This window comes from Carcharodon carcharias, chromosome 20 (assembly GCF_017639515.1).
Source record: "Carcharodon carcharias isolate sCarCar2 chromosome 20, sCarCar2.pri, whole genome shotgun sequence".
Lineage (NCBI taxonomy): Eukaryota > Metazoa > Chordata > Chondrichthyes > Lamniformes > Lamnidae > Carcharodon > Carcharodon carcharias.
Window position 1 is genome coordinate 89,227,675 of NC_054486.1, and position 23,238 is coordinate 89,250,912.

Consider the following 23,238-nt stretch of genomic DNA (forward strand, 5'->3'; position numbering starts at 1 on the left):
CAACCTTCCATGCTCTTCACACACACTGGGGCCCTTGCCCCAAGGTTCCCTTCCTACAGTCTGTGCTGCCTTGCACCCCACCCCTTGCAATGGAGCCCTTACCCCGAGGTTCTCTTCCTACAGTCCGTGCTGCCTTGCCCCCTCACCTTGCACTGGAGCCCTTGCCGTGGCACCACGCTAAAAGCCCGCTGCGAAGAAGCAGCTGTGGAGACTTGCATGTGACCCTCCCCTTCCCGGAAATCCTTGGTGCCACTTCATTGCATTCCTATCGGGGATCCTCACGAGTGCTGCGCTGAGTTGTCTGTACTCACCTCTGAGTTCCCCTCTAAGTTCAGGCTGCCAGCTGCGCGTTTTTTAAAAGCTGTTGTAAATTGCGCTGTTCTGCATTTACGCTGACGTGGCGTTTAAATTTTATGTTGGGGTGCAAATCCGGCGTGTGGCCACAATAAGGAGATGCAAATGCATGCTAACAAGATTCCCGATGTTTGGCAGTAGGAAGGGTGGCCCGCCATTGACAAGTGAAGGGGACAATCTTTTCCTAGTTTTATGTCATTGGGAAACGCGCCTAGGGCCTTCTTACAATATTTTGTAATCTTGCAACCGAACATGCCCGCCCCGATCGGGCACGGAAAATCCGGGCCATAGTTTCTCTAAAGTAACAGTGCTCATTGGTCAGTGTGTTTGTATCATCTGGAAAAACTCAGCAAGTCTGGCAGCATTGGCGGAGAAGAAAAGAGTTGACGTTTTGAGTCCTCATGACCCTTCGACAGAACTTGAGTGAGTCCAAGAAAGAGTTGAAATATAAGCTGGTTGAAGGTGTGTGTGGGGGGGGGGGGGGGGGGGGGGGGGGGGCGGCGGAGAGAGAGAGAGAGAGAGAGAGAGAGAAGTGGAGGGGGTTGGTGTAGTTGTAGGAACAAACAAGCAGTGATAGAAGCAGATCATCAAAAGATGTCACAGACAACAGAACAAAAGAACACATAGGTGTTAAAGTTGGTGATATTATCTAAATGAATGTGCTAATTAAGAATGGATGGTAGGGCACTCAAGGTATAGCTCTAGTGGGGGTGGGGGGAGCATAAAAGATTTAAAAATATTTAAAAATAATGGAAATAGGTGGGAAAAGAAAAATCTATATAATTTATTGGAAAAAAAAACAAAAGGAAGGGGGAAACAGAAAGGGGGTGGGGATGGAGGAGGGAGCTCAAGACCTAAAGTTGTTGAATTCAATATTCAGTCCGGAAGGCTGTAAAGTGCCTAGTCGGAAGATAAGGTGTCGTTCCTCCAGTTTGTGTTGGGCTTCACTGGAACAATGCAGCAAGCCAAGGACAGACATGTGGGCAAGAGAGCAGGGTGGAGTGTTAAAATGGCAAGCGACAGGGAGGTTTGGGTCATTCTTGCGGACAGACCGCAGGTGTTCTGCAAAGCGGTCGCCCAGTTTACGTTTGGTCTCTCCAATGTAGAGGAGACCACATTGGGAGCAATGAATGCAGTAGACTAAGTTGGGGGAAATGCAAGTGAAATGCTGCTTCACTTGAAAGGAGTGTTTGGGCCCTTGGACGGTGAGGAGAGAGGAAGTGAAGGGGCAGGTGTTTCATCTTTTGCATGGGCATGGGGTGGTGCCATAGGAGGGGGTTGAGGAGTAGGGGGTGATGGAGGAGTGGACCAGGGTGTCCCGGAGAGAACGATCCCTACGGAATGCTGATAGGGGGGGTGAAGGGAAGATGTGTTTGATGATGGCATCATGCTGGAGTTGGCGGAAATGGTGGAGGATGATCCTTTGAATGCGGAGGATGGTGGGGTGATAAGTGAGGACAAAGGGGACCCTATCATGTTTCTGGGAGGGAGGAGAAGGCGTGAGGGCGGATGCGCGGGAGATGGGCTGGACACGGTTGAGGGCCCTGTCAACGACCTTGGGTGGAAAACCTCGGTTAAGGAAGAAGGAGGACATGTCAGAGGAACTGTTTTTGAAGGTAGCGTCATCGGAACAGATGCGACGGAGGTGAAAGAACTGAGAGAATGAGATGGAGTCCTTACAGGAAGCGGGGTGTGAGGAGCTGTAGTCGAGATAGCTGTGGGAGTCGGTGGGTTTGTAATGGATATTGGTGGACAGTCTATCACCAGAGATTGAGACAGAGAGGTCAAGGAAGGGAAGTGTCAGAGATGGACCGCGTGAAAATGATGGAGGGGTGGAGATTGGAAGCAAAATTAATAAATTTTTCCAAGTCCCGACGAGAGCATGAAGCAGCACTGAAGTAATCATCGATGTACCGGAGAAAGAGTTGTGGAAGGGGGCCGGAGTAGGACTGGAACAAGGAATGTTCCACATACCCCATAAAGAGACAGGCATAGCTCGGGCCCATGTGGGTACCCATAGCCACCCCCTTTATTTGGAGGAAGTGAGAGGAGTTGAAGGAGAAATTGTTCAGTGTGAGAACAAGTTCAGGCAGACGGAGGAGAGTAGTGGTGGATGGGGATTGTTCGGGCCTCTGTTCGAGGAAGAAGCTAAGGGCCCTCAGACCATCCTGGTGGGGGATGGAGGTGTAGAGGGATTGGACGTCCATGGTGAAGAAGAAGCGGTTGGGGCCAGGGAACTGGAAATTGTTGGTGTGACGTAAGGTGTCAGAGGAATCACGGATGTAGGTGGGAAGGGACTGGACAAGAGGAGAGAGAAGGGAGTCAAGATAACGAGAAATGAGTTCTGTGGGGCAGGAGCAAGCTGAGACGATCAGTCTACCGGGGCAGTTCTGTTTGTGGATTTTGGGTAGGAGATAGAAGCGGGCCGTCCGAGGTTGAGCGACTATCAGGTTGGAAGCTGTGGGAGGCAGATCCCCAGAGGAGATGAGGTCAGTGACAGTCCTGGAAACAATGGCTTGATGTTCAGTGGTGGGGTCATGGTCCAGGGAGAGGTAGGAGGAAGTGTCTGCGAGTTGATGCTCAGCCTCCGCGAGATAGAGGTCAGTGCACCAGACAACAACAGCACCACCCTTGTCAGCGGGTTTGATGACAATGTCAGGGTTGGACCTGAGAGAATGCAGTGCAGTAAATTCAGAGGGAGAGAGATTAGAATGGGTGAGAGGAGCAGAGAAATTGAGACGACTAATGTCGCGCCAACAGTTCTCAATGAAAAGATCAAGAGAAGGTAAGAATCCAGAGGGAGGGGTCCAGGTGGAGGGAGAATATTGGAGGTGGGTAAAAGGATCCGTTGAATGGGGAGAGGACTCCTGCCCAAAGAAGTGAGCCCGGAGACGAAGACGGCGGAAGAAGAGTTCAGCATCATGCCGAGCCCGAAATTCACTGAGGTGAGGGCGTAAGGGTATGAAACCAAGTCCTTTGCTGAGCACTGAACGTTCAGCATCGGAGAGGGGAAGGTCAGGGGGTATAGTGAATACACGGCTGGGGCTGGGATTGGAAGATGGGGTGGGGACGGAGGGACGGGCAGGGGTGGAGGGTCCTAGATGGGTATTGGTGTCGATGAGTTGTTGGAGCTTGCGTTCCTTAGCACTTGAGAGAACGAGAAAAAGTTTCTTGTTGAGGCGTCGGATGAGCCGAAGAATAAAATGAAACTGGGGGCACGCGCAGCTTTGAAAAAGGGTACGGCGGTGCTGCTGGAGGGAGAGGTCGAGTGTTCATATTGCCATACCCCCTACTCCTCAACCCCCTCCTATGGCACCACCCCATGCCCACGCAAAAGATGCAACACCTGCCCCTTCACTTCCTCTCTCCTCACCGTCCAAGGGCCCAAACACTCCTTTCAAGTGAAGCAGCATTTCACTTGCATTTCCCCCTACTTAGTCTACTGCATTCGTTGCTCCCAATGTGGTCTCCCCTACATTGGAGAGACCAAACGTAAACTGGGCGACCGCTTTGCAGAACACCTGCGGTCTGTCCGCAAGAATGACCCAAACCTCCCTGTCGCTTGCCATTTTAACACTCCACCCTGCTCTCTTGCCCACATGTCTGTCCTTGGCTTGCTGCATTGTTCCAGTGAAGCCCAACATAAACTGGAGGAACGACACCTCATCTTCCGACTAGGCACTTTACAGCCTTCCGGACTGAATATTGAATTCAGCAACTTTAGGTCTTGAGCTCCCTCCTCCATCCCCACTCCCTTTCTGTTTCCCCCTTCCTTTTGTTTTTTTTTCCAATAAATTATATAGATTTTTCTTTTCCCACCTATTTCCATTATTTTTAAATATTTTTAAATCTTTTATGCTCCCCCAACCCCCACTAGTGCTATACCTTGAGTGCCCTACCATCCATTCTTAATTAGCACATTCGTTTAGATAATATCACCAACTTTAACACCTATGTGTTCTTTTGTTCTGTCGTTTGTGACATCTTTTGATGATCTGCTTCTATCACTGCTTGTTTGTCCCTACAACTACACCAACCCCCTCCACTTCTCTCTCTCTCTCTCTCCCCCTCCCACACACCTTCAACCAGCTTATATTTCAGCTCTTGCTTGGACTCACTCAAGTTCTGTCGAAGGGTCATGAGGACTCGAAACGTCAACTCTTTTCTTCTCCGCCGATGCTGCCAGACCTGCTGAGTTTTTCCAGGTAATTCTCTTTTTGTTTTGGATTTCCAGCATCCGCAGTTTTTTTGTTTTTATTTATGTTTGTATCATCGATCTCCTGCCCTGAATGGGAAAAGCCAATTTATTTTTAAAAGGTAAAGTAAAATCTTTAAACCATGACTATGCTGTGGCATTAAAAATCTACATTTAAATTCTTAAAGATGCTAGAAGGTTTGTTACATTTGCGGTTACCTCTGAATAAAAGCACAAGGGTCCACTGTGCTCGAGGCAGAATGGATTTATTCAGCAGCCTGAAAGTTGAAGCTGCTGGCGGAAAGAATTACTCCCTGTTCGTCTGGAAGCTGCTTTATCTTCCATAGAATATCTTAGAAATATGATTTTTGACCAGAAATCTCAACTGAACCTTATAATTTAAAACACTGGTTTGTCTCATTATACTTTCCTTTAATCCGACTCACAAGGCTCATTGTGAGGCTTTTAGCTCAAAGCGCTGAAACTCTACACACAAGTGACAGTTTAGGGGAGAAAACACATTAAAGCTCACACACAATTTCTTCATTGCATGCAAACACCCGTATATAAAGATATTTCTTTCCCATTCATATAACATTCATCTTAACAACCTAAAACTTTCATACTCTAAACGGACCTTCATTTAGCAATGGGGGGGAAAAAGGGTCTCATTGCTCTCTCTCTCCCCAGGGCAAAAGCTTTAGTGACTTAGATCAATTTAATTGTATTCCTTTCATCTTTTAAGTTATTTGCCAAAACGTTAATGGGGGACCCTTTGGGTTCCTAATCTAAATTTTTGTTTGCCATGGCTGATGTTACATTTATAGTCTGACTACAACTAAACACTGGACATTAGAAGAAGAGAAACCCCACCAACAGGGCACACCACATGGAAGTTCCCCTCCAAGTCACTTACCATCCTGACTTGGAAATTTCTCGCCGTTCCTTCACTGTCGCTGGGTCAAAATCCTGGAACCCTTTCCTAATAGTCCTACGCAAGATGGACTGTTGGGGTTCAAGAAGGCAGGTCAACATCACCTTCTCAAGGCCAACTAGGGATGGGCAATAAATGCTGGCCCAGCCAGCAAAGCCCCCATCCCACGAGTGAATTAAAAAAACAGTCCTCTCCATTTTACTGCACCTGTTCTTTCGCTACACTGGACGCTAGGAACGGTTTTTCCCTTTTACCGCACCAGTTCTCTCAGAGCTCTCAATAGGAAACGGTCTGTACTATTTTACCGCACAGCCGCTGGTTAATTGGTGCCACACTGTCCTCAGTTACTCCACTCACAGACCCGTACTATGGTTCGGATCCTCAAACCGGCCCACTGGCTTCCCATCCTGAATGCCGACCACCTTATCTCATGGGTGGTAAATGAATGTACTCACCCATCCTCTGTTTCAACATTCGGTCAGGTGCCAGCGACTGATACTGCAAGGATCCTGCCGACTACGCCAATTATTACTGTGTTGAAAATATTACCACTCTCAAGTCTTGCGAGATTCAAGCAAGCAAGGGCTTTATTACAAGAATATACTGGGAGGATACGGCCTGATTCTACAGGGTGTCTTTCTGATAAAAAGGCTGCGTGGCATATTTACACCTTTCAGTTATCACATTTCACTGTACTGCCTCGTACAATATCCAGTTACATACCTAATGAGCAGAATTACTCAGGCTGCAGATGTCCTCTGTTATCTCATTGGGAGGCTGTGAATGCCTTGGATTTAACGCCTCTCATCTGTGCTCTTATCACTCAAACATTTGTTTACCCATGTGTGAAGGTCATTAAGTTTTATGACTTGTGATTGTTAGATGGGTTCCCACAGTACTGGTTATGTACCCATCATGCCTATGTGTTGGCTATATTTCCCATCATGCTTAAAAACAGCTCTCATAACTACATTTCTCTATTATAAAGCTATGAATACAATGTCTGTCCTAATCAGTTATCCCTCTTCAGGCTCAAGGAGTTGGGGTGGTGTATTAGCATGCGTAGAGGATTGGCTGTTAGCCAGGAAGCAAAGAGGAGGCAAAACTGCGGCATTTCCAAGCTGGCAGGCTGTGACTAGGGGATTGCTGCAAGGAACAATGCTGGGGCCTCAGCTCTTTTCAATCTATATTAATGACTTAGATGAAAATACAGAGGGCAGAATCGTGGAGGGTAATGATGACATGAAGTGAGGAGACACCATAGATCCTCACAATGCATCTGTGAACATTTAACTCCAGTCTGGCTGATGGCAGCACACCCTCTGTGACAAGGCTCCTGTCATGGAGACGTGGCAGAGGCCCTAATACTCACTAGATTCCAGGAGGAATGCAGTGAGGACACTTCTTAGATCTTCAAATAGCCTCTGTGAATGTCTGACTCCTGTCTGGCCGAGGGCAGCGTGTTTGCGCTCTATGATCAGCGTTATATCATAGAGATGCAGCCGTGAGACTTTAAATGCGCCTGGTCCTTTGTCAGTCTTCAGCACCTGTCCCTTTCAGGAGCACAGCTTCACCGGACACAGATTCTGAATAAATGTGGGGGGAGGGCCCAGCCCCACCTCAGAGGTGCTGAGAGCACACAGAGAGAATGATGGAACTACTTGATGCCAGCCCACGACATTCTGGCAGCAATGAAAAGCACCTTTGAGGTGCACGCATCGCTAATATGTTCAGTCAGTGTGAAGCTGGACCATCACTTTGGTCTGAAGGTTACACACTGCACAGGGAAGAGGCCCTGGACTGAGACACCTGCCTTTATCTTGTACAGGAACCAAGGTTTCATATCTGAGTGACACAAACACTGATTGTCATAACAAAGAGCCATAGGCAAGGAGACATTCTTGGCAGTTTATTTCCAATAGTCAACATTATGTACATGCGATTAACACCCATGCCCAGGCTGTGCAACAATGTCTTCTTAACCTTCCTAACCCTGCTGCTTCATCTTGGTGCTCACCCAACATCCACAGTGGAGGTGGAGGCAGACTGCTGATGGCCTTGCCCCGTCTGTGATGGCCTTGGTTGTCTTCCTCTGGAGGCCTGAGACCTGGAGGGCCCCGGCCTGCTTTTGGGGTCCTGCTGTACTGCAGTGGCACCCTCCTTGACCTGTGTGGCCGGATCTGCTGGGGTCGTAGGAAGAGGGGATTTGGATGTGCTGCACATTCCCGGGGTCATTTGGGTGGATGGCTCCGGGATGTGGACATGCTGCTCCTCTCCCTATTGGTGCCAGAGGGCCCTGGCTGACTCCTTGAGAAGGGGAAGCTGGAGTGAGATTGAGCTCCCCGCACCAGTCTTACGTTGGCAATGTTGGAGGCCAATTATGTTGTCAGTGATGGAGCTCAGCCCATGCAGCAGTGTAGGAATGATGTCCTGGATCAAGGTCTCCATGGCGGCCGCCATCCTATCAGTGTTGACCTCAGTGCATTGGCATGCTGGGGCTATCACCTCAGCCTGAAGGCAGACGGACTCCTCCATTGTGCCCTGCAGTCAGAGTGCAGCAGACATCCCTTCCTGATGTTCTGGGGCTTGCCTTTGCAGCTCCAGCAGCAAAGGTATGACCAAGTTTAGAGGCTCCTCATCTGACTCGGACTCAGCAGATTCCTAGCCTCCAGCAGTCCTCCGAATGCCAGAAGCCTGGGAAGTCCCTGCTGCCACCTGCTGTTGAGGATCAGACAGTGCAATGTGCTCACCAAATTGTGACCCCGAGGCTACTCTAGAACTAGGTCCCACCGAGGTGTGTGTCTCTGTGTCGGTGGAGGGTGTGGGCGAGCGCTGTGGCAGTTCTTCAACTGGGATTTCAGCAGATTCCTTTTCCGAGGTGTCTTCAGGGCTTGAGCCGAGGACCTGGGTTGTAGACTCCCTCGGTTGGTTCCCATATGTGCCTGCAAAAGCAAGCTGATATAATTAGTGCATGGCAGTGGTCTATGAAACAGGACACATCACACACAGCATGGTTGTCTGATGGATGTTGCACTGCTGGTTCTTCACTTGGTAGAGCACCACTGACTTCACCGGCAGCACAGGAATGGTCCGGATCTTTGCCGGCCAGCTGTCTGACTCTATTAAAGTCTGCGAGAACCTTGATTTTCAGGCATTCCTCCACCCGTCTGCGACCTCTCTCTTCTGTTGTGTGCCAATTTGTTCTGCATGAAGACAGATGGAGAGAGTGTAAGCAGGAAGCCTGCCAGGCCAGATGATAAATATGCCTGGTATGTGTGGGTGGTGAGTGGTGCCATGGACGGGATGAGAACAATGAAGGTGTGTGTGATAGACTGAATGGTGATGTCCCTTGAACCAACAATGAGTGAGATCTCTCTGAATATGTGACGGGTTTGTGAGCGTGTGAGTTGAGAGTGATGAGCAGAGTGATTTACTCTGGCAGAACGGAGGAGATTCTCTTTTGGCACTGGGTGGCTGTCCTCCTTGCTGGGTGTTGGTATTGGCCACTGCTGCCACCTCCTCCCAAGCCAGATTGGTGACATTGCTGCCGCTCCTGCGGCCAGAGTGGGGGTAGAGGACATCACAGCGGCCCTCCACAGTGTCTAAAAGGTGTTTCAGAGGGCTGTAGTCTTCTTGCGTTTTGTGGCCATGTCTTCTGTGCAACAATCCTGGGTTGAAGCATGGAAAAGTGTGGCTACACTTTTAATATAATGCCCGGTGTGAGGAAGTGGCAAGGTGACGGCATGGCAGGTGAATATTCCATCATCGGAACGGCTTGTTTCCCGGGAATGTATAATTAATGAGGCGGGATTGGGACGATATGGCGTGAAAACCGCCAATGCGGCTGGCGGGTAAAATGTCTTTTTCACTACCACACTTAAAGCAAATCTTGGATGATTCCACCCAGAGAGTAATGCTAACTTTGCTAATGGTACAAAGTTGGTGGAACTGTAAGTTGTGAGAAAGACACACAGTGGTTGGGAAGAGATATAGACAGGGTAAGAGACTGGGAACAAGATGGCAGGTGGAGTATAACATGGGTAAGTGTGAGGTTATTCACTTTGGTCATAAGAATAGAAAAGCAAAATCTTTTTTAAAAGACGTGATATTTTTAAATGTTGAGAAACTTGGATATGCTTGTACAAGGAATCAAAAAGTTAGCATACAGGTACAGCAAACATTTATAAACACAAATGTGTTATTGGAAGAGGATTGGAGTACTTAAAGAAGTCTTGCTACAACTGTAGAGAACTTTGAGACTACACCTAAAGTACATTGTGCAACTTAGGTCTCCACATATACTGAAGGATATACTTGTATTGGAGGCAGTACAGTGAAGGTCCACTAGATTGGTACATGGGATGAAAGGGTTATCCTATGATAAGAGGCTTAGTAAATTGGACCTGTATTCTCTGAAGTTTGGAAGAATGAGAGGTGATCTCATTGAAGCATACAAGATTCTGAAGGCACTGGGCAAGGTAGGTACTAAGAAGTTGTTTTGCTGGCTGGAGAGTCTACAGCACAGTCTCAGGATAAGGGGAGGACCATTTATAGATGCTTCATCGTTGACTACATCTAAGGCTAGGGTAGACAAATTTCTGGTCTCTCAGGGAAGCAAGGGATATTGGAAGCAGGCAGGAAAGTGGAATTGAAGCCCAAGATTAACCATGATCATATTCAATGGTGGAACAAGCTCAATGAGCCCTATGGTCTACTTCTGTTCCTATCTCTTGTGTTTTTGTGAAAGAAGAGAGGAAGAGAGGCAGACGTTAATGGATGGTATTTCAGAGTTTAGGTCCTAGGCAGCAAAAGGCATGGACACCAATTGTGGAGCAACTAAATTGGGGATATGCAAGAGGCTAGAATTGGAGAAGTGTAGTGTCCTTTGTACAAAATCTAAAATTGGTTGGTAAATCAAACAATGCGTTTTACATGTACTACCAAGTTGTTTTCATAGAATGTTTTTGATAAAACCCCTTCTCTCACTATGTTCATTGTTTGGCCACAAATATTTCAACCCCTTTATAATATTTTTAAATGCTGTGCATGGGTTATTTACTGATGGAGGTTTAAATGTGTATTTGATGTATCTCACCTGTTCAACTGTTCAGAAGATTCCTCACAACTTCATGCAATTCCAGGAGTCCAAACAACTTAAAGAGAATATTTCACAAAGTAAAATACCGTTTCTGAGCATTTCTATAGTGCTCTTTGGGAATGATATGATGAGTTTTATGCAATCCGCAAGCACCTCTATTTGAACAGTTTGATTTTTATCATGACTCACTGATTGTGACTGACATGATGTTGAAACCCCAGTAGCTGAAATTGAGGGTTCTTCATTCTGACAGTAAAAAACTTATTGTTGAAAGCAAGTCAGATAGAGAAAAATCTATATGGCGATAACTCAGAGATGGATCTTGAATTGAAAATATCTGCCAGACAGAAGCATCAAGATTTTTTATTGTTGACATGATGCAATCTATCTATATATAATAAAAAGTTTGGTGCTTGGAGTGGACTTGATAACTGTGTCTGTTGTGTCTGTAATGTCTGCTTCAAACGTTCATCAGTTTTCTTTGGGCTTGTTGGTTGAGTGCCTATTTTTCTTTTTCATTGATTGGGTCTTTTCTACCTTTTAAATTGATTATTTTCTACTTTTGCTGTTCATCAGTCATTTTATACAAAATCTTTCCATTTTCTTCATGACCATATTCCACAAAAATATCTTTTTCTTGGAGATACAGTCATCAATGTCTCCTCATGCATCTCCAAAAATTGTAAAAGAACTTTTGTGCCAGGGTCCCGTTGGTGGGCATGGCATGGGAGCAGGAAGAAAGTTTGGCGATAAGGGGAGGCAAACCAAAAATTCAAAAACAATCACAGATCATGCTCACTCACAAACCAGATAGAGTGCCAGTTAAAACACTTAATGCTGAAAGTCAGGAAGTGAGTTTGGAAGTACATCCGTTTTATCAGTGTATTGCCCTGAATCTGCATTGGTTGTGCACTGAATATTTTCCCATTGAGGCCGTGTTTGTGTGTTGGAGGTTTTTGCTTCCCTCCCTTGCAGTTTTCTTGGTTTGCTCTTGAAATCTAATCTTATTGTTGAACACTGATAAAATGGGTACACTTCCAAACTCACTCCCTGACTTTCAGCACCAAGTTTTTTAAATGCATCTCTATCTAGTTTCTGAGCAAGCCTGAAATTACTTTCGCATTTTTGATTTGCTTCTGCTGCATTTAGTTTCGTGCATTGTTAGGTGTTGGCTGTTAAAAGTATAATGTCTCATTCCCTTTCTTTTTTTCATCTCCCACTCCTTAAATAAATTTGTCCTTCAGCCCGAAAGTCTTACCTGAACCAGAGGTGAGATGCTTTCTTGAACTGCTGTAGTCCATGTGGTGTAGGTATACCCACAGTGCTGTTAGGGAAGGAGTTCCAGGATTTTGACCCAGTGGCAGTGAAGGAACGGTGGTACATTTCTAAGTTAGGATGGTAAGTGGCTGGGAGGGGAGATTCCAGGTTGTGGAGTTCCCATGTGTCTGCTGCCATTGTTCTTCCAGATGGTAGTGGTCATGGATTTGGAATGTGCCTTGGTGAGTTTCTGCAGTGCATCTTGTAAATGGTACACATGGCTGCTACTGTTAGTCGGTGATGGAGGGGGTGAATTTTTGTGGAAGGGGCACCAATCTGTCGTGCTTCTTTGTCCTGGATGGTGGCAAACTTCTTGAGTGTTGTTGGAGCTGCAGTGGAGAGTATTCCATCACATTCCTGACTTGTGCCTTGTAGATGGACAGGCTTTAGGGAGTCAGGAGGTGAGTTACTTGCTGCAGGATTCCTAACCTCTGACCTGCTCTTATAGCCACAGTATTTATACGGCTAGTCCGGTTCAGTTTCTAGTCAGTGGTAACCCCAGGATGTTGATAATGGGGGATTCAGCGATGGTAATGCCATTGAATGTCAAGGGCTGATGATTTAATTCTCCCTTGTTGGAGGTGATGATTGCCTCGCACTTGTGTGCTGCAAATGTTATTTGCCACTTGTCAGCCCAAAGCTGGATATTGTCCAGGTTTTGCTACATTTGGACATTGACTGCTTTAGTGTCTGAGGAGTCGCAAATGGTGCTGAACATTGTGTAATCATCGCCGAATGTTGCCACTTCTGACCTTATAATGGAAGGAAGGTCATTGATGAAGCAGCTGAAGATGGTTGGGGGTCTAAGACACTACCCTGAGGAACTCCTGTAGTGATGTTCTAGAACTGAGACGATTGACCTCCAGCAACCACAACCATCTTCCTTTGTGCTAGGCATGACTCCAACCAGCAGAGAGTTTCCCCCTGATTTCCATTGACTCCAGTTTTGCTCTGGCTCCTTGATGCCACACTCGGTCAAATGCTGCCTTGATGTCAAGGGCAGTCACTCTCACCTCACCTCTGGAGTTCTGCTCTTTTGTCCATGTTTGAACCAAGGCTGAAATGAAGCCAGGAGCTGACTGACCCTGGCAGAGCCCAAACTAAGCATCAGTGAGCAGGTTATTGCTAGGCTAGTGCTGTTTGATAGCACTGTTGATGACCCCTCCATCACTTTACTGATGATCGAGATAGACTGATGGGGCAGTAATTGGATGGGTTGGATTTGTCCTGCTTTTTGTGTACAGGACATTCCTGGGCAATTTTTCACATCGCTGGGTAGATGCCAGTGTTGTAGCTATACTGGAACAGCTTGTCTAAGGGCGCAGCAAGTTCTGGAGCAGAAGTCTGCAGTATTATTGCTGGAATGTTATATGGGCCCATAGCTTTTGCAGCATCCAGTGCCTTCAGCCATTTTGTGCTATCACGTGAAGTGACTCCAATTGGCTGAAGACTAGCATCTGTGATGGTAGGGATACCTGGAGGTGGCCAAGATGGATCATCCACTCAGCACTTCTGACTGAAGATTGTTGTAAATGCTTCAGCCTTATCGTTTGCACTCATGTGCTGGGCTCCTTCATCTTTGACGATGAGGATATTTGTGGAGTCACCTCTTCCAGTGCGTTGTTTAATTGTCCACCACCATTAATGACGTGATGTCGCAGGACTGCAAAGCTTAGATCTGATTCGTTGACTGTGGGATCACTTAGCTCTGTCTATCACTTGCTTGCTATGCTGTTTGGCATGCAAGTAGTCCAGGTTTTTAGCTTCACCAAATTGACACCTCATTTTTAGGTATGTCTGGTGCTGCTCCTGCCATGCCCTCCTGCACTCTTCATTGAACATCAGTTGAAACAGTCAATGCACAATGATGGATATGTGCATAACCTGACTTCCAACCTTGGGTGTCAGTAAGTAGTTAGATATCATGAAGCTAGGTTTGTTTATAATAACTTGAGGTGTGAAGATCCTGGATGAATTAGATATGGAAATTATATGTTGCATCATGAAGATGTGATATACTGAGGTATGGGTATAACTGAGATGCAATAGATAAGTTTGTGTGGCGTGTTGACATTGGTGAGCAGTAAATTAGGGAAGGATTAATGGACAATGCTAGGTGGGGCATAATCTTCGAGCACATTGTCTGATGTCACATTGTCACATTGTTCTTTCCTTGGGAGGCTTCTCAAGAATGTGCCACCTTCTTATACAGTTGCTCTCAGGTCTTGCAAGTAATGTGCATTGGGTCAGGTCACTATCTGTTGTGGCATTCAGGGGGGTACCAAAATGGGGTGACCCTAGTAACAGACACTCCATTCATGCAGCTGGATGTCCATTTTGTTAGCTATGAAATAGGTACTCTACCAAAATGTCATTTAACTACAATCCATTTGATCGCATTTTGATTTATCTGCACCCCATTCCTCCAACAACTGTCTCTGAAACCTGTTGTTGTACCTGCTGGCTGCAATTCAGGTTTTTGCACCATATCATCCATTCCCGGTGCGTGCCACTTCATTGTACACTCTGGATTGCTGGCAGGGTGGCCTCTGGTTCACCCACTCCCCCGGTCACCTCAGGCCTTCAACAATCCATGCGTTATAATTAAAGGGCAGCTCTGCACAGAGCTAGCACTCTCTAAGAGATTGAAAGCTGTTGCAAAGTCATAGCTGCCAAAGGGAGGAAACATGCTGCCCTCAAATTTAGCGATGCCTCCCCTGGGTGCCCACTGGGCACAGTGGAGGGCCAACGCAAAGTCCTTAATCCCCGATCTGGGCAAAGACCAGAAAGCAAGGTCACTAATCCAGTATGGGAGGTGGTGACAGCGGTGGTCAGTGCCAGCACCCTGCAAAAGAGGATAGCCACCCAATGCCAAAAGAGGATGAATGATTTCCTCTGTTCTGCCTGGGTAAGTCACTCTTCTCATCATTCTCAACTCACACATTCACGAACTCATCACACATCCACAGGTATCTCTCTCACTGCCAGTCCAAGGGGCATCACCATTCACTCTCTCACACATGCCTTCATCTGCCTCGCGGATTGTGTCCTCACCCCATGCAAGGCACCACTCACCACCCACACACACCAGGCATCCTTCTCATCTGGCCTGGCAGGCATCCTGCTTACACTCTCTCCATCTGTCTTCATGCAGGACAAGCTGGCACACAAGTAATGGGAGAGGTCACAGACTGGTGGAGGAAAGCCTGACATCAAGGTCCTCACATTGTTAGGACATAGAGATAGTTTTAACTAAGTTATATTTTATTTGTGGGGGTTAGGAATGAGTTTTAGCTTTAACGTTTAAGTTTGATTTGTGGTTCCATATTTGTGTGTTAAGAAAAGGAGAAGTTGTTTTAGTTTTACTTTAAAAGATGCCTTCATTCTAATGAAGATATTCTGACTCTTGAAGGGGAGTGGAGCAAACAAGAGTAGGAAAAAACTGTGCTGCTGCCTAGCTACAGGGGTTTAGAGAAAAGAGTTCCCACAGAGACAGAAAAGTGGTTTCAGTTCAGTTTAAAGGAGTTTGAGTTCAGTTGGAAGCAGTTGCCAGCATAGGAGGGACAGAAGAGGGAGAGACAGCAAGCCTCAAACTAAAATTGAAGCCAGGTTTCCAGAGAGGCTGGACAGCAGAGGGTCATAGAAGCAAGTCCCAAACTGAAGTTGAAGCCAGCTGCCAGGGGAAGCTGGACAGGAGAGGAAACTGTAGAAGCAGGTTCCAGAAACTAAAGAAGAAAGTCGCCAAATACAGGGGGGTTGAACAGGAATTTCCAAAGAGGAGCGTCTAGTCAAGGGACAAGAACAGGAATGCAGAAAACGTCCTGTTCTGTGGAAGTGAAAGTAAGGAGCAGAGAGGAAGGCTTCAAGCTTCATGCTTAAAAAGAAGAAAGCTGCAGGACACAGACTTAAAACAACGTAGGCGTATGAGAAGATGAAAGATCCAAGGGGACAGTTGAAGGTCTGTAACTCTTTACTATGGGCATGTGAAGCAGCAGTGTTCTGTTGGCATGGCTGAGACAGTGAGGCAGCGTGCGTAGAAGGAAGCTGGAATGCACATGGTGATCCAGGAAAATTCAAAACCCTGGAGTTGGAACCTTGTGGAAGTTGACTGAGAGAAAACATCATTTGGGAGAAGATTCCCAGCATGTTTTTGGAGAGTGGAGATTGGAAATCCTCATGTGAAAGTTGGAGTTCAATGAGACTGGTTGGCTCACAGTGTGACAAGTGTCCAGGGGGACCTGAGGAGAGATCCATATTACCTGTTTGGGGTGACATCTGTCACTTGGTTTCAGAGTGGGGTGTGTCACCTATTGGTTTACATGGACTGTGTACTCACTGTGAACATTAGAATATAAGATATCTTTTGTAACTTATGTCATCCTTACAAACCTGTATATATATGTAAAGAGTATTGTAATATAGTTCATCTTTTTGTGTTTAATAAATGTGTTATTCTTTCGTTAAACGTTCATCATCTGAATTCTGTGACTCTGTTCAGTAGCAACTCTCCACGTATCTAAACAAAAAATAAAAGTTAGGATCTAATAATGCGGGTTCCAACCTGAGATCGGGCTTATCCAGCAGTAACGTCAGCTGGGATCATAACAACAGACTTTGAAAATAGAGTCAACCATCTGGCTGGTGACTATCTGGACCGTTCCAGTGCTGATGGTATTGTTGGCGGTGCTCATCCAAGTGAGGATCCAGCAGTGCAACACCATCAGACAACCATGCTGTGAGTCAGCTCCCCTGTTCCCCAGTCCCCTGCCATGCACTAATTATCTCTCCTTACTTTCGCAGGTACACCTGGGAAGCAGCTGTGGGGGTCCACAAGCCAAGTCCTCAACTCAAACGCTGAAGAAGAAGAATCAACTGAAGCCCTGGAAGAAGAATCTGATGACACCCTAATTGAATTCCCATCACAGCGCTCACCCATACCCTCCACTAGCACAGAGACATGCACTTTGGTGGGACCTAGTTCTAGAGTGGCCTCAGGGTCACAATCTGATGAGCACATCTCACTGTCTGATCCACAACAGGTGGAGGCAAGGACTTTCCAGGTTTTCAGCATTCGGAGGACAGCTGGAGGCCAGAAGTCTGCTGAGTCTGAGTCAGTTGAGGAGCCTCTGAACTTGGTCATACCTCAGTTGCTGGAGCTGCAAAGGCAAGCTCAGGAACATCAAGAAGTGATGTCTGTGCACTCCTCAGATTGCAAGGCACAATGGAGGAACCCATCTGCCTTTAGTCTGAGGCAATAGCGCTGGCATGCCAACGCACCGAGGTCAACACTGGTAGGATGATGGCTGCCATGGAGACCTTGGTCCTGGACATCGATCTTATGTGGCTGCGTGGGCTGAATTCCATCGCTGGCACCATAGTTGGCCTCCAACAGTGTCAACATGAGAGGGGTCTGGGGCAGCTCGATCTCACTCCAGCTTCCCTTCTCCTTAAGGACTCAGCCTGGGGCCGTTGGGCACCCATAGGGAGAAGGACCTGCAGCTCAATACCCTGAGGCCATCCATACAGGTGACTTTAGGAATGTCCAGCCAATCCTCTCTTTCTGTGATCCTGCAGCTCCAGTTCAACAGGTCGAGGAGGGTGTAACTAACTTACAGGAGGACATCCAAAGCAGGCTGGAGCCCTTCAGGCCTCAGCCCTCTGGAGGACGCCCACCAAGGCCATCACAGACAGGGTGAAGCAGTCAGCAGGCTGCATGCACCTCTGCTGTGGATGTCAGGGAAGCACCAAGACGTAGTAGCAGAGTTAAGAAGGTTAAGAAGGTATAAGGGCACCGGCACCTGAGGGAGGGTTCGGGGCTTGGGGCCAATGTGGAATTCCATCCGAACAGGGGAATGTTCAGCAGGAAGACCACCGCGCACCGGGGCCACCTCAAGAACTAAAATTACATCAGGAGAAGGTGTAACTCTTTTGGAGTTAAAACAATCAAACTAAATTAACAAAATTGGGATAAATCAGGCACAGCCCCTAATTCAGGTCAGCTGTAAAACCAAGAACAAAGTTTAAAGGAAACTTACAAACTTTAAACCAAAATGTGATTAAAGGGGTCGATAAAGCACCCCAGTCCCCGTGGTGCCCACCGAGCATGGAAGGCCTCGAGTGTGCCGGCAGACACCACGTGCTCCCTCTCCAAGGACACCCGGCCGCGAACGTAGCCGCGGAAGAGAGACAAACAATCGGGCGGGACTCCCCCCTCGATCGCCCGCTGCCTGGACCTGTTAATGGCCGACTTTGCAGCCCCAGGAGCAGTTTCACGAGGAGGTCCTCCTCCTTCCTGACACCCTTCCGCACCAGGTGCCCATAGATCAGGAGCGTGGGGCTGAAGTGCAAACAAAACATTAATAACAGGTTTTTCAAATAACTGAAAAGGGAGTGCAGCCTACCACACCCTATATAAGCATGGTCCACGGACTCCACAAGACCACAGAAAGGGCAGGTTTCCTGGGAGGCTGAGAACCTGTGCATTCTACGATTATAAGGGACTGCCGCATGCAACACCCTCCAACCCAGGTCCCCGATAGAAAGAGGGAGGACACCTCTGTAGAGGGCCTCCCATCGGGGGCCTCCACCGCCGGACGGCAACAAGGCACGCCAGGGCATGTCCGGGCGGTGGACAAGGTTGAGAAAATGGAAGGTGTGCAGCAGCAGTCCGTACATAAAGCTCCTCCGTGCCGTGCCAAATGGCACGGAGGGCATGTCTCCGAGGCGGCTCATATTGCGGGGCACCAGCACCCGAGGGAGGGTTCGGGGCTTGGGGCCAATGTGGAATTCCGTCCGAACAGGGGAACGTTCAGCTGGAAGACCACCGTGCACCGGGGCCACCTCAAGAACTAAAATTACATCAGGAGAAGGTATAACGCTTTTGAGTACAAACACATTTCCATCTGTTTCAGATGAAGTTACATTGTTTCATAGTTTGCCATTGTGAGATTTGAACTCTTGAGCTTGGGGTTACAAGCCCAGTACCATAACCACTTGGCTATTTAGGCCAAGCCAGGAGAAGGTATAGTTGCACAGCCTGTGCATGGGTGTTAATCGCTTGTACATAATGCTCACTAATGTAAATAAACTGCCAAGAATGTCTCCTTGCCTATGGCTCTTTGTTATGACAATCAGTGTTTGTGTCACTCAGGTATGAAACCTTGGTTCCTGTACAAGATAAAGGCAAGTGTCTCAGTCCAGGGCCTCTTCCCTGTGCAGTGTGTAACCTTCAGACCAAAGTGATGGTCCGGTTTCACACTGATTGGATATTAGTGATGCCTGTACCTTGATGGTGCTTGTCATTGCTGCCAGAATGTCGTGGGCTGGCATCAAGTAGTTCCGCCATTCTCTCTGTGTGCTCTCAGCACCTTTGAGGTGGGGCTGGCCTCCCATCTCATCAGCATCTGTGACCAGTGATGCTGTGCTCCTGAGGGGATCAAGTGCTGAAAACTGACAAAGGAACAGGTCCATTTAAAGTTTCACGGCTGCGCCTCCATGATATGACCTTGATCACAAAGCACAAGCGAGCTGCCCTCAGCCAGATAGGAGTCAGACATTCATGGAGGCAACGTGAAGATCTATGCAGTGTTCTCACTGTGTGTCATCATCATCCTCCTAGAGCCTAGTGACTATTAGGGCCTCCGATGCATCCCCATGACATGAGCCTGAGCACCGAGGGTATGTGTGCTGCCATCAGCCACACAGGAGTCAAATGTTCACAGATGCAAGGTGAGGATGTCAGGACTGTCCTCACTGCATCTTGTCATCATCCTCTACGAATCTTGCGGCTATGAGGGCCTCCCTAGCGCCTGCCTCATCCTGGCCAGTGCAATGGCTTCATTGCCAGCATCCTCAGCTCCAAGGGCCTCATCATCATCATTCCCTTCGATGTCCTCCTCATCGGAGGAGACCTGCAACTCTCCCATCTCCTCTTCAGCCAGGTCCTCTCCCCCTTGCAGAGCCAGGTTGTGGAGTGCGCAGCAAGTGACGATGATGTGTGACACCCTCGGTGGATTATATTGCAGTGGTCCACCCCCCGGGTTGAGGCACTGAAACCTCATTTTCAAAATTCCTATTGTTTGCCCAATCAAAGACCAGGTCACTGCATGAGCCCCGGAATATTGTCGCTCTGTTGCTGTCTGAGGCCGCTGCACAGGCGTCATTAGCCACGACCTCTGTGGGTATCCCTTGTCCCCAAGGAGTCAGCCCTGCAGGAGGAGATAGACAGATTTTTAATTAGTAACGGGTTGAAAGGTTATGGGGAGAGGGTGGGAAATTGGAGTTGAGGCCGAAATGAGATCAGCCATGATCGTATTGAATGGCAGGGCAGGCTCAAGGGACTGAATTGCCTACTCCTGCTCCTAGTTCTTATGTTCTCTTTGGACTCTGGGAGATGTCAGGGATTTGAGACCTGTTAAGGATGTGGGAGTTGTGGACACTCCCTGGGATCCATGCGCAGAACTGTAGGATGTGTTTGTGGTGGTTGCTCACCATCTGAACATACAGCGAATGCAAGCCCTTGCAGTTGACATAGTTGACTGCTTGTTGCCACAGAGATCTAAGTATCATGTGAGTGCAGTTGATGGCACCGTGCACCTGTGGAGCATCTGAGATCTGCGCAAATCCCAGCACACTTGCTTCCTGACTTTCCTGATCCTGGGTGAAATGCACAAAATTCTGCACCTTTGTGAAGGTAGCATCTGTGACCTCCTGGGTACACGTGCATGAAGGCTTGCGAAATCCCGAACATGTCACCTGTGGAGCCCTGGAAGAAGCCACTGGCGTAAAAATTGAGCACCGCAGTCACTTTCATCAACTGGCAGTGGATGTCCTCCATGTTCCCCACGGTGCCAATTCCTGCAGCAGGTGGCATATGTGACCGACCAGTTCTCTAGAGATGCCCAGTCTTCAGCGACACTGGTTCTTAATCATCTGCAGGAATGACAAGTGCCGTCTGTAGACCCTGGGTCTAGAGAGGCACCTACAAGTGAAGGCTTTCTGTGGATCTTCAGTTGCATGCCAGCAGGCCCTGCCACCCCTTCATATTGAGGGAGGTGCCCCTCTCTTTGCTGAACCAGGCACCTCCACTGCTCTCTTGTTCTTCTCTGCTCCCTATAAGCCATGAGGCAGACTGCTAAATCACCAGGCTCCATGATCCTGATGTTCTCCTCCTGCAGGATCAAAGAGAGAGATGCGTGGGTTAGCATATGTGTCTGAAGCACCTCTCTTGGTTAAGTCTAAAGGCCCCTTCACACATGCAGGAGAGTTCGATGGCCAGTGTGTAGTGCACTCACTGGCTGTCCAAAACCTCACCCACCTCCGCCCCTCTCCACTTGACTACTTGGCAACAGCTTGGGCGACTGGACTGCATGCTGTGCTCTCAGCTCAGGGCAGGTATTCTCCTAACCCACTCTGCAAGGCTGCACTGTTCGCTTGATCCATGATGAATACTGGTCCAAACCTTAATAAAGACATTGCAAGGGGCTCTGAGCGTCTCCACCAGTGACTGTGCCATCTCCACCTTTCGCAAGGGGATCCTACAACTTTCCCAATTGGCCAATTGTCCTGCTGCCCCCTAAAATGCACCTTAATTTGCAGTTTGCACCCAAGGGATGAAAAGTTCTGGAGCATTTGGCGGCACTTTCATGCTTTTGCATTGCTTGAGTTGGCAGAAAAGCTTCAGATGTCCGACTTCAAGCTGCAGCTAAATGGTCTCTGCTGCGGAAGAAAGCTCACTTTTGACAAGCTTTTCCAAGTGTGTGCTCACTTTCCTCATCACCCCCTCTCCCTCTACCCCCGTGGCATGTGCTTGAGTTCTTCCTTCGGTCTGTGCTGCCCTGCCCCCAAGCCCCCCTGGCTTGTGCTTGTGTACTACCTTCGACCTGTGCTGCCTTGCTCCACACCAGCACCCCCACCAACCTCCTCCTCCCCCCACAGGCCTGGCCCGCACTAAAGCCCACGCCCCACCACCACACTGAAAGGCAGCTGGGAAAAAATGACTCGCCTGTATCCCCCGCGCAGCGCGGACCCTCTTCCTTGGTGTCCTATGGCTGATGCTCACATGCACTGTGCAAGGTTGTGTGAACTCACCTCCAAGTTCCCCTCAAAGTTCAGATCGCCAGGTGCACACCTTTTAAAGGCAGTTCTGAAGCACACTGTTCTGAACGATGTGGGTGCTCAATTTGACTTTGGGTCCTCGACATGCAGAGGCAGGAAACGCAGCCCGTCATTGACGGATAGAACGGTTGATCGCAAACTGGGTTTCACGATGATGTGGAAACGAATTTTGGCCTTCTCGTCATATTGTCCCTCCCTGCCCGCTATCACACCTGACGCCAAAACAGCCGGAAAATTCTGGCCCTAGTAATTGGTTTGCTGATTCTCCATAGTGACTCTATTTAGTTCGTTAGTCAACTTCACTCCACCAGGGTATGTCAGACTTTAATTTTGGCCATAATTTTCTCCAGTCAAAAATTGGAAAACCCAAGACCATTGTATTCAAGGCATATCACAATTTATGTACCCTTACCTTCCAACACCTTCCACAGCTGCTGTTTCAGGTTGTTTGCAACTTCAGCATCCTACTTGACTCTGAGTTGGACTTCCATTCCCATATGCTCTCTATAAACATTGACTTATATTGCTGTAACATGGTCTGTCTCCATCCCTGAATCAGCCCATTGGCTGCTCAAACTCTCATCCATACCTGTGTTATTGCCAAACTCAACTGTTCCAGTGCTTTTCTGGCTGGACCCCTGTGCGCCACTCTTCAAACACCAGCTCATATAAAATACTGTTGCCCTTGTCTTATCCTGAACCAAGTCCCACTCACCCCTTTGCTTGCCTATCTCTGTAACCATCAGCAGCCCTCCAATCCTCAGGGAACTCTGCATTCCTTTTACGATGGCCCCCGAGTATTACAAAATCCCTTCACCTCACTATTGGTGGCTGTACCTTCAGCTGTCTAGGCCCTAAGAAGGCTCTCTCTAAACTATGCCTCTCCAGCAATCTCCCCCCTTTTAAAACCTTTCTGCAAACCCAACTGTTTGGCCAAACATTTAACCACTCTTCCAAATATCTCCTCAGTGTTGATTTACACCCCAGTGACAACCTTGGAGTGTATTTATTTGTTAAAGGTACAATATTGTTGTTTATTGCTGTTGCCTCCATTTTGATCCTCCCTAAATCTTTTCACCATCTTTGGCTGCTAGATCTGCCTTGCAAGCTTCAGAATAGGCTAAGAAATATTTCATAGTCATCCGGATGTTTTATAAAGGATGAAACAATATTTGTCTCCATATGCAAGAATTTATGTTTCGATTGGCTGTTGGGTAACCTTGT